Source organism: Antechinus flavipes, chromosome 3 (genome assembly GCF_016432865.1).
Source record: "Antechinus flavipes isolate AdamAnt ecotype Samford, QLD, Australia chromosome 3, AdamAnt_v2, whole genome shotgun sequence".
NCBI lineage: Eukaryota > Metazoa > Chordata > Mammalia > Dasyuromorphia > Dasyuridae > Antechinus > Antechinus flavipes.
In genome coordinates, this window is record NC_067400.1 from 29,998,582 (window position 1) to 30,016,864 (window position 18,283).

Here is an 18,283-nt window from a genome sequence, read left to right on the forward strand (position 1 = left end):
TGACCATTTATCAATTGGAGAATGGCTTGATTTCTTATAAATTTGAGTCAGTTCTCTATATATTTTGGAAATGAGGCCTTTATCAGAACCTTTAACTGTGAAAATGTTTTCCCAGTTTGTTGCTTCCCTTCTAATCTTGTTTGCATTAGTTTTATTTGTACAAAGGCTTTTTAATTTGATGTAATCGAAATTTTCTATTCTGTGATCAGTAATGGTCTCTAGTTCATCTTTGGTCACAAATTTCTTTCTCCTCCACAAGTCTGAGAGATAAACTATTCTATGTTCCTCTAATTTATTTATAGTCTCGTTCTTTATGCCTAGGTCATAGACCCATTTTGATCTTATCTTGGTATATGGTGTTAAGTGTGGGTCCATGCCTAATTTCTGCCATACTAATTTCCAATTATCCCAGCAGTTTTTATCAAATATTGAATTCTTTTCCCAGAAGTTAGGGGCTTTGGGTTTGTCAAACACTAGATTGCTATAGTTGACTATTCTGTCTTGTGAGCCTAGCCTTTTCCACTGATCCACTAATCTATTTCTTAGCCAATACCAAATGGTTTTGGTGACTGCTGCTTTATAATATAATTTTAGATCAGGTACAGCTAGGCCACCTTCATTTGATTTTTTTTTCATTAATTCCCTTGAGATTCTCGACTTTTTATTGTTCCATATGAATTTTGTTGTTATTTTTTCTAGATCAATAAAATATTTTCTTGGAAGTCTGATTGGTATAGCACTAAATAAATAGATTAGTTTAGGGAGTATTGTCATCTTTATTATGTTCGCTCGGCCGATCCAAGAGCACTTAATATTTTTCCAATTATTTAAGTCTGACTTTATTTGTGTGGAGACTTTTTTATAATTTTGCTCATATAATTCCTGACTTTCCTTTGGTAGATAGATTCCCAAATATTTTATGGTATCAACAGTTATTCTGAATGGAATTTCTCTTTGTATCTCTTGCTGTTGGGTTTTGTTGGTGATGTATAAAAATGCTGAGGATTTATGGGGATTTATTTTGTAGCCAGCTACTTTGCTAAAATTATGAATTATTTCCAATAGCTTTTTGGTAGAATCTCTGGGGTTCTCTAGGTATACCATCATATCATCTGCAAAGAGTGATAGTTTGGTTTCCTCATTGCCTACTCTAATTCCTTTTATATCTTTCTCGACTCTTATTGCCGAGGCTAGTGTTTCTAATACGATATTAAATAATAATGGTGATAGTGGGCAACCTTGCTTCACTCCAGATCTTACTGGGAAAGGTTCCAGTTTTTCCCCATTGCATATGATGCTTACTGATGGTTTTAAATATATGCTCCTGACTATTTTAAGGAAAAGTCCATTTATTCCTATGCTCTCAAGTGTTTTTATTAGGAATGGATGTTGGATTTTATCAAATGCTTTTTCTGCATCTATTGAGATGATCATGTGGTTTTTGTTTGTTTGGTTATTGATATAGTCAATTATGCTAATAGTTTTCCTAATATTGAACCAGCCCTGCATTCCTGGTATAAATCCTACTTGGTCATAGTGTATTATCCTGGTGACAATTTTCTGTAATCTTTTTGCTAATATTTTATTTAAGATTTTAGCATCAATATTCATTAGGGAGATTGGTCTATAATTTTCTTTCTCTGTTTTCAGCCTACCTGGTTTAGGTATCAGTACCATATCTGTGTCATAAAAGGAGTTTGGTAGGACTCCTTCAATCCCTATTTTTTCAAATAGTTTATATAACATTGGAGTTAATTGTTCTTTAAATGTTTGGTAGAATTCACATGTAAATCCATCTGGTCCTGGGGATTTTTTCTTAGGGAGTTGATTGATAGTTTGTTCTATTTCTTTTTCTGAGATGGGACTGTTTAGGATATTTACTTCTTCCTCTGTTAGTTTGGGCAAGCTGTATTTTTGGAGGTATTTTTCTATTTCATTTAAGTTGTCGAATTTTATTGGCATAAAGTTGGGCAAAGTAACTCCTAATTATTGCTCTAATTTCCTCTTCGTTAGTGGTGAGTTCTCCCTTTTCATTTTTAAGACTAACAATTTGATTTTCCTCTTTCCTTTTTTTAATCAGATTTACTAAGGGTTTGTCTATTTTGTTGGTTTTTTCATAGAACCAACTCTTAGTTTTATTAATCAATTCAATAGTTTTTTTACTTTCAATTTTATTGATCTCACCTTTTACTTTTAGAATTTCAAGTTTAGTGTTTGACTGGGGGTTTTTAATTTGTTCCTTTTCTAGCATTTTTAATTGCAAACCCAATTCATTGACCTTCTCTTTCTCTATTTTATACAAATAGGCCTCTAGAGATATGAAATTTCCCCTTATTACCGCTTTGGCTGCATCCCATACATTTTGGTATGATGTCTCATTATTATCGTTTTCTTGGGTGAAGTTATTAATTATGTCTATGATTTGCTGTTTTACCCAATCATTCTTTAGTATGAGATTATTTAGTTTCCAATTATTTTTTGGTCTACTTCCCCCTGCTTTTTTGTTGAATGTAATTTTCATTGCATCGTGGTCTGAAAAGGATGCATTTACTATTTCTGCCTTACTACATTTGAGTTTGAGGTTTTTATGTCCTAATATATGGTCAATTTTTGTATAGGTTCCATGAACTGCTGAAAAGAAAGTGTATTCCTTTCTGTCTCCATTACATTTTCTCCAGAGATCTATCATATCTAGCTTTTCTAGTATTCTGTTTACCTCTTTGACTTCTTTCTTATTTATTTTCTGGTTTGATTTATCTAATTCTGAGAGTGCAAGGTTAAGATCTCCCACTATTATAGTTTTACTGTCTATTTCTTCTTGCAGCTCTCTTAGTTTCTCTTTTAAGAATTTAGATGCTACCCCACTTGGTGCATATATGTTTAATATAGATAGTGCTTCATTATCCATGCTACCCTTTAGCAAGATATAGTGTCCTTCCTTATCTCTTTTAATTAGGTCAATTTTTGCTTTAGCTTGATCTGAGATCAGGATGGCTACCCCTGCTTTTTTGACTTCACCTGAAGCATAGTAGATTTTGCTCCAACCTTTTACCTTTAACCTGCATGTATCTCCCCGCTTCAGGTGTGTTTCCTGTAAACAACATATTGTAGGATTCTGGCTTTTAATCCATTCTGCTAACCGCTTCCTCTTTATGGGGGAGTTTACCCCGTTCACGTTTATGGTTAGAATGACCAATTCTGTATTACTTGCCATCTTGTTAACCCCAGTTTATGCTTTCCTCCCTTCTTTCCCCTTTCCCCCCCTTCCAAGTATTAAGCTTGTGAGCACCCCTTGCTTCTCACAGCCCTCCCTTTTTAGTGTCCCTCCCCCCGCCTTAGAGTTCCTCCCCCTATCTTACCCCTTTCCCTCCCAGTTCCCGTATTCCCTTCCGCTTAGCTTATTCCTTCCCTTTCCACTTTTCCCTTCTCACTTTTCAATGAGATGGGAGAAGTTTCACCATAGATTGAATATGTCTTAAGATTTTTCACTTAAAGCCAATTCTGAAGGCAGTAAGATACCCACTATATTCATCCCCCTCCATTCTTTCTCTCAGATATAATAGGTTTCCTATGCCTCTTCATGAGATGTACTACCCCCACTTTACCCTTTTTCTGGTACAATGTCCTTTCCACATCAATTTCTAGAACAAGGTATACATGTATTCTTTATACATCTATATAGTCAAAATATAGTTCCCAAGATTAATCTTTACCTTTTTAGATTTCTCTTGAGTTCTATATTTGTAGATCAAACTTTTTGTTAAGTTCTGGTTTTTTCATCAGAAATAGATGAAATTCGCTTACTTCGTTGAATGTCCATCTTCTTCCCTGGAAAAAGATGCTCATTCTCGCTGGGTAAGTTATTTTTGGTTGCATACCAAGTTCCTTAGCCTTTCGGAATATCATATTCCAGGCCCTTCGATCTTTTAATGTGGATGCTGCCAGATCCTGGGTGATCCTTATTGTGGCTCCTTGATACTTGAATTGGGTTTTTCTAGCCGCTTGCAATATTTTTTCTTTCACCTGAGGGTTCTGGCATTTGGCCACTATATTCCTTGGTGTTTTGATTTTAGGATCCCTTTCAGTGGGTGATCGATGAATCCTTTCAATGTTTATTTTTTCCTCTGTTCCTATGACTTCTGGGCAGTTCTCTTTGATGATTTCCTGGAAGACAGTGTCCAGGCTTTTTTTTTCATCATGTTTTTCTGGGAGTCCAATGATTCTCAGATTGTCTCTCCTGGATCTGTTTTCCAGGTCTGTTGTCTTCCCCAGAAGGTATTTCACATTTTTCTCCATTGTTTGATTTTTTTGGATTTGCTTGACTGATTCTTCTTGTCTCCTCGAGTCATTCAATTCCACTTGTTCAATTCTGATTTTCAGTGAAGTATTCTCTTCACTCACTTTTTTAAAATCTTTCTCTAATTGTCCAATTGAGTTCTTTTGTTCTGTGGAATTTTTTTCCATTTCGCCAATTTTGTTTTTTAGAGAGCTGTTTTCTGTTTCCAGTTCACTAATCCTATTTTTCAAGGATTTTACTTCTTTATCCACTCTCTCTTTAACTTTCTCCAGACTCTTTTCCCATTTTTCTTCTAGCTCCCTTGTGAGAGCCTTTTTAATCACTTCTATGAGGTTCATCTGTGCTGAGGAACAGATGATTTCCTCCTTTGGGGAATCACCTGGGGACTGCCTGTTTTTAGTCTCCTCAGGATTTAGAGTCTGCTCTCTATCTGTATAGAAGCTGTCGAGGGTTAAAGTCCTCTTCAGCTTCTTGCTCATTCTGTCTATTAATCAGAGATAAACTACCAAAGAAAAACAGAAAAAACTGGAGTCTTTCTTTGGGGGGGGGGCTGGGTGTGTTATCGAGCTTCCTCTACAGACTGCAGGTGGCAGTAGTGAGGCACTAGCAGGACTGTGCTGCGCCTGCGCTCTGAGATCCCAAAGCGTGCTGAGTCACTGAGGGGGGGAAGGGGGGGGGGCCAGGTCCTGAGAGACTCCAGCTGTTTGGGGTTGTGTTCTTCAGCCCCGGTGTTTTTAGCTTCTCTGCTGGGCTGTTGACTTGCTGCAGGTTCCAAACCTGTAGCGAAGCTCTCCCCGCAGAGACGGCTACGATCACTCCCCACCCCCTCTCAGCTCTGCTCCCGTGCTCTCACTGCCGCTGCCCTCAGCCTGCGCCCGATCTAAAACCGCCCCAGCCCTCCAGTAAAGACAGACCTTTCTTGGCGGATCTCAAGGATGGCTTCTCTTGGTAACTATTTGTGGGTTTTTTTTTCAGTCAAGCATTGATTCAGAGGCTTGTAATGAAGTGGATAGTGAGAGAAAGCGCGGAGCTTATGCAACTGTGAGCCTCCTCTCCGCCATCTTAACCGGAAGTCCTAGAGGGAAGAAATTTAAACTATCAATAGTCATGTAAAAAATGCTCCAAATCACTAATAATTAGAGAAAAGCAAATTAAAGCAATTTTAAGGTTCCCTTGAAGCAATTTTGAGGATATTATATCCATCAAATTGGCAAAGTTGACCCCCCAAATGTCAAATGTTGAAGGGACTGTAGAAAAATGGGAAAATTCATGTAATATGTGATGGGACTGTGAACTATTCTACTATTCTGGGGAGCAATTTGCAATTATATCTAAACATTAAACAACTAAACAGGCAGTTTTTTCCTAAGGAAGAAATCTAAGCTATCAATAACTATATGAAAAAAAATGCTCCAAGTCAGTAATACAGAAATGCAAATTCGAGCAATTCTAAAGTTCACTTATAGCAATTCTGAAGTTCCTCCTTCCATCCATATTTGGCAAAGTTAGCAAAAATGGAAAACACCAAAACTGACCCCTAAATGATAACTGTTGAAGGGGGTAACAGGAAAACAGGGCCTTTAATATATGGATGTTGGAGACATGAATTAGTTCAGTCATTCTGGAAAACAATCAGGAACTATGTCCTCAGTGTTACTAAATTATGCGGACCCTTTATTCTAGCAATACTGCTAGTAGGCTTATACCCCAAAGATATCAAAGGACCAGTAGCTGCAAAAATATTAATAGGACTTCTACAACTTTGAAATGGCAAAGATTTGGAAACTGAGAATATGACCATCAATTGGGGAATGGTTGAACAAATTATGGACTACAAAAGCAGTGTGGTATTGTGCCTATAAGAAATAATAAAGGGAATGAGTTTTCGTTTTCATTTTAAGTGTTGTCTTCCCCCATTAGAATGCAAGCAATTGGAGGGCAAAGAATCTCTCTGTCTCTCTGTGTATCTGTCTCTGTCTCTCTGTCTCTGTCTCTGTCTCTCTCTCTCTCTCTCTCTCTCTCTCTCTCTCTCTCTCTCTCTCTCTCTCTCTCTGTGTGTGTGTGTGTGTGTGTGTGTGTGTGTGTGTGTCTCTCTGTCTCTCTTCTCTCTCTCTTTCTCTCTCTGTCTCTCTCTCTACCCACATGCATATTTCTCCTTGCTTTTATTTATCCCTAGTGTTTACCACAATGCCTGACATATGGTTAATGTTTTATAAATGATTATTGTCTTGACTGGATTTCATTTCCAGATAAACCTAGGAAGATTTATGTGAAATGATACCCAGTGATATGAGCAGAAATTGGTTGTGAGGGTCAAAGCAAATAATGCAGATAAATGCTTTGCAAAACTCAAAGACTTGCATCTGTATGTATGGCTGCATGTGTGTGTGTATCTCTAGATATGGGTATGTATGTACACACATCTGTACATATATACGTGGATATATGCCTATTCACATGTATTTATATGGATGAGCACATACGCACTCATGCATACACACACACACACACACACACATACACACATTACTCTTTCAACAATGACTTGCTGCTGAAAAGCTCTCTATAGAGACAAATCCCCAAAATGCTCACACTTGGGGTTAGTTAAAAGGCAGCTCCCAGGACTACCTTGTCTAAGAAATTGGGCTTTCTGCTAGAAGGCTTGATTCTGAGATACTGCTGAATTTCTAGAAATTAAAATTCTTCCCCTGTTCTATAAAAATAAAGGGTTTGAACTGGTTTATGTCTAAGGTCCTTTTCAACTCTAAAACTAAGTATAGGTTAAATATTTTATTATAAGTAGGAAATATTAAATATAATTTGACAAAAATACAAAAAGGAAAGGGTATAGAACTTGATGTGGGAGGATGTGGCCTTGAATCTCAACTTTACTCTTACTGATTCCCTGAATGATATCTGACATTTCAGTCTCTCTGAATCTTAGTTTCCAAACTATTAAATAAGGAGTTAAGACTAGGTGATGTGTGAAAACCCTGGCAGTTCTAAATCTATGATCCAATAAATATCTAAGTCTCTGAATTTAAAATTTTTAAATTGCAAAATTTTAGTTAACAATTAAAATAAAATAGATCACCTTTATATATATGGAATATTACTGCCAGTAGGAGACATCATGGTGTAGTGAACAGAGGACAAGCCTTGGAGTCCAGGAGACGTGTTCAAGCCCTGCCTCTCACATATACTGGTTACATGATAAGGGCACTTAATCTCCCAGTGCCCTAAGATAGCTCTCTAAGGCCATACAGTATATAGAAAAATCTTTAATCTGAATTAGTAGAGGACATTTCTTAAGAAGAGATCCCTATATACATGAAATCATAAGTCAGCATCATCACCCTTCCCCAAATTCTCCAAATAGCATGAACAAGTAGCCTTCCAGATGGGCCCTTTATCCATCTGCTCTTCTCTATGCCGTGACATTACACATAGCTACCATTTTCCTCACCTGCCCCAACTGCTTCAGGACCTTTCTTACAGTTTTTTCCAATCTCTCCATTGTCCTTCCCTCCCTTGAATCCAAGTCACATAACAATTATAGCATTAGCATTTAAATAAAAATTTAACACTCATAACATGTTTTACAAATACTACTTCATTTTCTCCTCACTATTAGTGAGGTACTATTATTATTCTTATTTTCCAGAAGAGGTTAGATTTCAATTCAGGTCTTTCCAGACTCCCAGATGAAGCAGTCTATCCAGAGCACCACCCTTACTATGGTTTGAATCCACCTGGAATGATTAACCTAAAGGAGAGAGGGCTTGGGGAAGATGGAGGGGCAGGGATGGGGAAAAGAAGGAGGAGGAAGAGGAGGAGGAGGAAGAGAAGAAGAGGAGGAGGAGAAGGAGGAGGAGGAGGAAGAGGAGGAGGAAGAAAAGAGTGAAGAGGAGGAGGAAGAGAAAGAGGAGTAGGAGGAAGAGAAGGAGGAGGAGGAGGAGGAGGAGGAGGAGGAGGAGGAGGAGGAGGAGGAGGAGGAAGAGGAGGAAGAGGAGGAGGAGGAGAGGGGGATGGGGAAGAGACAGAAAGGAAAGAAGAGAAGACAAGAAAAGAGGGGAGAAAAGAAAGAAGAAAGGTGAGGAGAGGAAAGGGAAGGAGGGAGAGATATACACATAGAGAAAAAGTACAACATATGATGGTCAATTTAAATATGAAAAAGAAGATCTCAAAGACCATCCAAAGCTCTCATTGTGCCAATAAGGAAATTGAAGCCCAGGGAGGCAGTACATCATACCCAAAGTCACACAGGTAGTAAGTTCAGAGAAAGGATTTGAACCATGTCTTCTGATCCAGTTCCTACTGTACCATACTGCCTTCTTAACAGTGGGATATTGTATTCTCTACACCTCTCAGTTAATTATATATTATGAAAGTATAGTTTGCTGTAGAAAATTGCCAGCAAAAAATCTGCCTGCTCCTTTCTCCTGTCTTCAACTTAAAATATTCTGCTAAAATTTTTTATGGAAATGAGGAAGTCAGCATATGGGTCAGTAATTGTCAATGCCTTTTTTTTTTTTTTGACTAATGATTATCTTTATGGTTTTTTCCTATTGTTTTGAAATCTCCTCTCTGAAATATGCTGAAAATTGACCTATGAATACCTTTAAAACTGTGATTCTGATTTCTTTGTATATATTTAATCAAATTCTTCCCCTTCCTTTCTTCACTTTCATAAGCACCAGTTCAATTTTATCATATTATGTACTAAAATGAGGGGACTTTAGTTGATCCAGTTCCATGATTATCCTTAATAAAATTAGATTTCTCCAACAGTACTGCTTCTATTTTCCATCTATTTTTGTCACTTTTCCAGTTTCTTCTGTAAAAAAAAAAAAAAAATTGGGATAATCTGCCTTGGTTTAGTTTCTTGCCATGTTTTGATAGGCTTATTTTCCCATCCACTTTTTTTTTTGGGGGGAAGGGTATTTGGAAAAATAATATTGCTTATAATCTTTCAGAAAATGGTTGCAAAGGAGTGAATAATTCGAATTTTATTGCCCTTGACTGCCATGATTTTCCACTAAACAAGGAAATATTGAACCACTTTTTCATTTTCTTTTATATCTTAGTTATAGTGACTTTGTAACATCTCTTAAGTTTCGGTAACAAGTGGTGGTCAGAATCAATATGTTGACTTCTACCTATTTCATTTTTTTCAAAGATAACACCTCATTTGAAGAGATCAGATTGTAACTGTTATAATCACATACTGTGTCTTTTCATATTTATAATTTTTTTTTCCAATTAGGTGTCATTTTTTTACCTTTGCTCTAACCTGGCTAAGATCTGTCTCCATGTAGATGGCTGATTCTGAAAGGGCTCACATAAGTAGTCAATTATCAATTATGATAATCATTTTCTTCTTTCTTTCTCTCTCTCTTTCTCTCTCTCTCTCTCTCTCTCTCTCTCTCTCTCTCTCTCTCTCTCTCTCTCTCTCTCTCTCTCTCTCTCTCTCTCTCTCTCCCCATTCAGAACCTATGCATAATAAAATGTACTCCTGACATACAAGCAAAAAACTTTTGGTCAATCAACAAGCCTCTGGTGCCTCTTATTTCTCAATCCCCAACTACATTTCTCAATATATCTGTCCTAATGTCACCTTCCCACCAAAGCCACCAAATATCAAGCAAAATGTTGATTTGGTTTGGAAGGTCTTATCAAAGTCTTCATAAAATTTATCTTCTTTTACATCTGTAATAAATATGAGTACAAGTATAATATTCTTCATTGGCTTTATTATGCTTACACTCATTTGGAGCCCTCAGGAATAGATGAACAAATGTCTTATGAAATAATATTGTTTATGGCATTTGAACATCCAATGAAAACATGTTAATCCATTATCCATTTTACTTGCTCTTCAGAGAAGTGTGTGAGAGCCATGCTCCCAATCAATTATAATTTCTTTTAATCTATTAGTTTATTATTTTATTGAGAAGCTATAAATATGGGCATGGAAATCTTCCATCCAAATATTACCTCATTTACCTTTAAAGAAATGTCTTGGGTTGAGTGGATGAATGAAATAATTGATAAATAGACGATGAAAAAAAATTAAGCACTTACCACATCCCAGGAATTGTACGTATACAAGCCAGCCAGATAGTCCTTGCCCTCAAGAAATTTGCAATCTAATAGGCAGTCTAGTGATAGAGTGATGAACTTTCCTGGAGTCAGGAAGTTCAATACCATGCAGATTCTTACCAGCAGTGTGACCCTGGACAAATCACTCAACTTCATTTTCCTCATCTGTAAAGCTGGTTGTTGTGAGGATGAAATGAAATAACATTGTAAAATGTTTTGCAAATCTTAAAGTGCTATATAAATGCTAGCTTTATAGTTAATTAATATCATGCTGTAGCTAATTAATTGTGGTTGGTTAATTAATGATTTCTATCATAGCTATAATATATATTATAAATATAGGATAAGATAATAGTTTTATAAAACATTTTTCAAACTTTACAATCCTAAATAAATGCTAGCTATCATCATTTGGAGAATGCAACAAATAGAGGATGAAAGGTGACAATGTAAGTAAAGCTCTTTGCAATCCTCAAAGTTATATAAAAATATAATATATTATTTATTATGAGGAAGACAACAAATTTAAGATAAAATGTGTAACTTCTAAAAATACTATGTAAATGCTAAGTATTATTATTATTATTATTAGAAGGCAATAAATATAGAATAAAGTAATACATTTATTAAAATGTAATAGTTAAATTTTGATTTTATAAATAATATACTTATAAAATGTTTTGCATCTTTTAAAGCACAATATAAATGTTCTTCCTCATTCTTACTAGGGGAAAGTAAGAAATATAAGACACAGTGGGATGATACTTTAAAGCTCCTTGCAATCTTAAGTTACTATTATTATTCTTCTCATTACTCTATTATTATTTAGAAGAGCCAGAGTAGGGAAAGGGCGGGAATTGTATGATCCAGGATGGCATGGTTTGGAGTTGTCCAGGAGGAGATACAGGTGAAATCTCATCTCTAAAAGTCCATTGTCCCAGAGTCAGGAGTAATGTTTGTAGATGGTCTGTTAACTGGGTGATTTTCAGCATTCTTTGCCTCTTATTTCAGTCACCATCCCTGCAACACAATAGGACCTCACAGGGCTTAGGGAAATGCTTGATTATCATATATTTCATGGGTTTCCATGGCCAAATAATTCTGAATCTCGTGGCCAACCTTCTGGTATTGAGCCTCTCTGTTCTTTGCTAAGCTGGCTCTTGGACAGTAGCAAGTATGGTGTGAAATGTCACCAAGACCACACTGCAAAATTTTTTCCAACTTAACAGGCTCTGTAGAGTTGGCAATAAGCAAACTCCAGTTCCAAGCTTAAAACCATAAGATCTTGTTAATACCATTACAGAAACATTTTCTTCTTGAATTCTTCAGTTTGGTTTATATTAAGCCACTTGTTTTATTTGTTTTGTATGTTCTATCCTTTCTTTTGATGTTCTTTTTTATTTGGGATTTCACTGGTCAGAGATAGGGTGGCTTAGTAGAATTAGCAGGTTCACATCCTGCTTCTGACATTCCCACTATGGAGGAAAGTAATTTATTTCCAGTGTTTCAAAACTCTAAGACAATCAATTATAAATAAGTTGTTGATCTGCATAGGGGAACTGAATCTCATACTAGCGTGTACCTACAGTGAAGAAATCATAGATTCATACTTTCCACAAGGGAAAAAAGGAAAAAAGAAAAAAGAAAAAAGAACAAACACAGGAGAGAAATTAGCAATCAGTCTGAACTATAGGGGAGAATGGGAGTATCATGAGTTAGGCTTTTCAGCTTCATTCTCAATAGCCCAAAATATATTCAATTATGCAATGTTTGATTATGGGAGACAGTGTTGCTTAATGGATAGAGTTTTGGAGTACAGAACAGAGTTAAAATTCTGCCTCGGATACTATGTGGCACTGAGAATATCATCACCTTTCTGTATTTCAGTTCCCTCATCAGCAAAGTGAGTGGCTGGAAGCTGATAACCTCTCAGGTCTCTCCCTATGCACTCTAAAGATAAAGAGGAGATTTCTTGCCAAAATGGCTACCTAACTGTCAAGTCCCAAATACCTATTTATTAAAATAATTATTTGCACTAGACAAATAATGACCAAGAAATCCAATAAGAAACTACTGCAAATTATTTCTTCTACCCCACAATTCTACTGAAAATTAGTCAAAACCTTATAGGCAGTCGGGGGGAAAAGATCTATCATTCAAAATGAGGACAACAAGACTCATTATCTAGAGCAAGAGTGAAGAGTTTCTTGAAAAATCTCCAGGGTGTTCAGGAAGCTTCAGATTGGAGGTTTTGGTAGATCAGAGAAATAGTAGTAGAAAATGCCACATTCTCCAGCATGGTGTCAGCTAGCCTAATGCCACCACATGAAGACCAGACTGATCTATTCCACACCTAGAGCCCTAACGTTTTATCCTCAGGTAGCAGAGAAGGCCAGCATTCCAAAAGTTCAAAGATCCTGGGCCTTACCCCAAGATGTAGGGGCCAGTATAAGCACCCCCTTGACCCTGGGGCATGACCAACCAGGACTGACCATCCCACCCAAAAGTTCATTAAGGGATAGAGACTGCTTCTGGGATAAAACCCTATTCAAAAACTAGTATATAAAAAGGACTGCAAGTATCAAGGAACTATATTCAGGATCATACAAGATTTGATAGCTTCCACTAAAAACTAAAGGAGATCTTAGAATTTAAGTATTCCAGAAGACAGAAGAAAGAGGATTAGAACCAAGAGTATCTTATCCTGAAAATGTTAGTATAATTCTGCAGGAGAGAAATGGACATTTAAGGAATAAAAGACTTTCAATATTTCCATGAAAAGATCAGAAATGAGAAAGAACTATGAAATTGAAAAACAAATCCATAGGAACTTAGAAAATAAATTGTTCTGAATGATTAGAAAGGACTTTTTGTAATACAGGAGGAGAAGATACAAGTGTCCTTTTAGCATTTTAATGTCTTCAAAAGATCATGAGGGAATTAAGTTAGAGAATTAGAGGTCTTGGTAGTGGGTTGGTTCTGTTTTGATGTTTGAAGAAGAAAATAAGAAGGGAAGGCAAAAGAAGGAATATGCTCATGTAGAAAAGAGGAAGAAGAGATTAGAATTGATAGTTTCTCATATAAAATGAGTGAAAAGAGGATACAAACCTTTTTCCCCCCTTTTTTTATTATAGCTTTTTATTTACAAAACATATGCATGGATAATTTTTCAACACTGACCCTTGCAAAAATTTCTGTTTCAAATTTTCCCCTCCTTCCCCCCACTCTCTCCCCTAGATGGCAAGTAGTCCTATACATGTTAAATATGTTAAAAATTATGTTAGCTCCAATATATGTATACATATTAATACAGTTATCTTGCTGCACAAGAAAAATCAAATCTAGAAAGAAAAAAAAACTGAGAAGGAAAACAAAAATGCAAGCAAACAATAACAGAAAAAGTGAAAATGCTATGTTGTGATCCACACTCAATTCCCATAGTCTTCTCTCTGGGTGTAGATGGCTCTCTTCATTACTGAACAATTGGAACTGGTTTGATCATCTCATTATTGAAGAGAGCCATGTCCATCAGAATTGATCATTGTTATAGTCTTGTTGTTGCCATGTATATTGAGCTCCTGGTTCTGCTCATTTCACTTAGCATCAGTTCATGTAAGTCTCTCCAGGCCTTTCTGAAATCATCCTGCTGATCATTTCTTGCAGAACAGTGATATTTCATCACATTCATATTCCAGAACTTATTCAGCCATTCTCCAATTGATGAGCATCCACTCAGTTTCTAGTTTCTTGCTACTACAAAAAGGGCTGCCACAAACAGCCACAAACATTTTTGCACGTGTGGGTCCCTTTCCCTCCTTTAAGATCTCTTTGGAATATAAGCCCAGCAGTAACTTTGCTGGGTCAAAGAGTATGCACAGTTTGATAACTTTTTGAGCATAATAAAGATACAGACCTTGAAGAAAGTATAGGAAGATTGGCATCAGATGAATTTGCATCCCATATGAAATGGACAGGGTGGAACACACACACACACACACACACAAACACACACACAGAGTTTGGTGAAGTATACATAATGGTCTAATTCAACAGAGAAACAGAGAAATAGAAGAGGGGTATCAAGAGGTACAATAACACTTAAGGGGAAATAGGTGTAAAGAAAATAAATTTCATGATTCGAGATGGGAGGGGAGCTAATAGGGAGAGAGAGAGAAAGGAATGACTTAAATTGTTTCCTAAACAATTGGAAAATGACTAAACAAATTGTGTTATATAAATATAATGGGATATTATTTGCCTAATAATAACTCATGGAGACAATTTAGGAGAATTAAGAATAGAATGAATGGAGGCAGAGTGAAATGGGAAAAATCAGAAGAATAATTTATATATTTAACAGTGATTTTTTTTAATATAAACTTTTTAAAAATAATTTTTTATTGACAGAACCCATGCCAGGATATTTTTTTTTACAACATTATCCCTTGCATTCACTTCTGTTCTGATTTTTCTCCTCCTTCCCTCCCTCCACCCCCTCCCCGAGATGGCAAGCAGTCCTATACATGTTAAATAGGTTACAGTATATCCTAGATACAATATATGTGTGCAGAACTGAACAGTTCTCTTGTTGCACAGGGAGAATTGGATTCAGAAGGTAGAAATAACTCGGGAAGAAAAACAAAAATGCAAGCAGTTTATATTCATTTCCCAGTGTTCTTTCTTTGGGTGTAGCTGCTTCTGTCCATCCTTGATCAATTGAAACTGAGTTAGATCTCTTTGTTGAAGAAATCCACTTCCATCAGAATACATCCTTATACAGTATCATTGTTGAGGTATATAATGATTTCCTAGTTCTCCTCATTTCACTTAGCATCAGTTCATGTAAGTCTCACCAGTCCTCTCTGTATTCATCCTGCTGGTCATTTCTTACAGAACAATAATATTCCATAACATTCATATACCACAATTTACTCAACCATTATCCAATTGATGGGCATCCATTCATTTTCCAGCTTCTAGCTACTACAAGCAGGGCTTCCACAAACATTTTGGCACATACTAGTCCCTTTCCCTTCTTTAGTATCTAACAGTGACATTTAAAGAAAAAACAATTTTGAAAAACTTAAGAACTCTCATCAATGCCATGGTCCAGGCAGGGGTCCAAAGGACCTGTGAAAAATTATCCACCTTCTAACATAGAAGTAATGGATGTAAAATTAGAAAGATATATACATTGTTGTATATTGCCACTGTGTGACTCTGCTTAGTTTGACTTTATTTTTTATAGTTTCTTTTTCTCAATTTTTAATAGAAGTGGGGGAGATAAATCTGCAAGATACTGCAAGAGTAAAACTTTCTCTCCTAAAAAGGACCATTAAACCTTTTTTAAACAAAGCACAGATGATTCTGAGTGTCACATAGAATCCTTTTTTTGTGCTCTGGTGTGTCTATGGAAACACTGTTTGTTTTAAAGTTCTTTCTTTTTTTTTTTTTAAATTAAGACTAAGTAAAAGGGAAGTAGGGTTATTCTGGCATGATTTGTTCTTGATGAAACCATCAGCTTCTTTGTAATTATTTTTTTCCTTTCTAAATGTTCAAGAATGATCCCTTAATGATAGGTTTTAAAGTTTTCCCAGGAATCAAAGTCAAGTTCACTGATCTATAGTTTACAGAGTCTGTACTTATTCCTTATTTTGAAAATTAAGAAGGAAAGGAGAAAAGGGAATAAGCATTTATTATGTTCCTACCATGTGCCAGGCAGTGTACTAAATATTTTATAAATATTTTCTCATTTGATCCCCATAATAACACTGGGAGAGATGTGTTGTTAATTTTATACTTGAAAGAAAAAAAAAAAACTGAAGCAAACTGAAGTTAAGTGACATGCCTAGAATCACACTAGTAAGTTCCTGAAGACATACTGAGGGTCTCATTCCAAGCCCAGTGAGCTATCTAATTGCTTCACCAATTAATATCTTCTGAATATCATTAACTAATTGTCATCTTCCCTAACATCGATTTTCACTTGAGATCTTATTGAGATTCTGATTAATTGAGATCTCTTCAAAATCATTGATAAATAGTCAAAAAGCTACCAGTTTTATCAATTGGTTTTGTTGAAAAGATATAGAAAGAGCTGCTACTAAAAGCATCTGAAAATGGAAACCACTTTCCTCTATCTTTGTCTCTGGGCAATATGGGCTCAAACTTAAAAGACTTTTATGAACATTCCTCCCTTTAGTTCTGACACAGTCAATAGATGAGTTACTCCCTTACCTTCAAGGCATTGTCTCTTAGAATCTAGGTCCATTGATACTGAATTGGTTCCTGCTTCAAGCAGACTCTGTTAGAAATCATAGTCGCTGGACCTCCCAAGATTGTTCTGACCTTTCAAAGCTCACAAAGTTGTAACCTAGTCCATCTCATCTGATACCTATTTCCCTAAGATCTAGAAAGAAAAACTGAAACAGAAAAAGACCAACTGTTTCATTCATTTCCGGACACTTGATGATATGAGATTAAAATAAGGTTATCAACACTATGACTTCTTCCCATCTTAAAGAACTCCTTTCATACTTGAAAGCTATCAGGGAAGTAAGATCAATTTGGCTGGGCAGATATATTAAGTTGTAGTTATATGAACTGTATGTAGTTCTTTATATATATATAAAGGCTCTTTATCATCACACAGTAAATAGATAAAAAAACAGATTATGCACATTTCCAGAAGCAAGTTTCCCTTGTTTCCATGGGGGTTGTCTCCAGAAAGAGAAGTGTGAACATGCTTGAATGACTAGGTATCTTTTATCCAATACTTTCATGCTGATAACTCTTTTGCTTATGTACTAAATTACAGATGGGTTGTCATAAGAAATCACAAAGACTCTCACCAGTAATTATTGAATCAATCTAATCTAATATGCACATATCAGCACCCTATTATGTGTCAGATTTGAGGCAATTTGGTGTAGTTGATAGAGCAATGATCTTGGAGGCAGAGAAATCTGATCTTGATGCTTCATATCTTATACGTGTTTCATATGTACTGGATGCTTAAGGAATGCTTGTCTAATTGAATTGTATAAGTGAAAAGCATAGTTTATTTGATTTTCTATTTTATTTTTGCAATTACATGTAAAGATAAGTTTTCAACATTCACTTTTGTAAGATTCCAAGTCCCTCTCTTTCCACCATCTTGCAGCGCTACCCTGGTGCACACAAATCTGCTGGCAGATGCTCTCAAAAGCAGCAACAATGCAGAAAAGTAAGGAAAACACCAGGTTCTCATTAAGTCATACCCTAAAGTAATCATCCAGTTCTTAATTGTGATGATGAAATAAAGTTATATTGGCGAATTTGAGATCATTGATGTTCACAGAGCAAGAAAAATTATTGTGAACCTCACGGGCAGATTAAGCAAGTATGGTGTAATAAGCCCCAGATTTGATGTTCAATTGAAAGATCTGGAAAAGTGGAAGAATAATCAGCTACCATCCCATCAATTCGGGTTCACTGTGATGAACTGGTATCATGGACTATGAGGAAGCAAGATGAAAACACACAGAAGGAAAAATCCTGGGATTTTTTTTCTAAAATTTTTTCTACATACAAATAAAATATTCCAATGGACTTAAAAAAAAAAAGATTTTGAGCCCCAACTTTTTTCTCCTTCCTTTATGTCCCCTCTCCCTAAGAAAACAAACAATCTAATAAAGCTTATACATGTATAATCATTTTAAACCTATGTGCATATTTGTCATGTTGTGAAAGAAAAATCAGTCCAAAAGGGAAAAAGGCACAAGAAAGAAAAAGCAGACAAAAAAAAGTGAAAATTGTGTGCTTCGATTTGCATTCAATCTCCAAAATTCTCCCTCTGGCTGCAGATGGCATTTCCCATCCCAAATCTATTGGAATTATCTTGGA

The 18,283-nt window shown here is 36.0% G+C and overlaps 1 pseudogene; it reads left to right on the forward strand.

The window, feature by feature from the left end:
- LOC127556986 (40S ribosomal protein S15a-like) overlaps positions 1-17,953 on the forward strand; it is a 63,107-nt pseudogene extending 45,154 nt beyond the window's left edge.
- Positions 17,954-18,283: the final 330 nt, after the last annotated feature.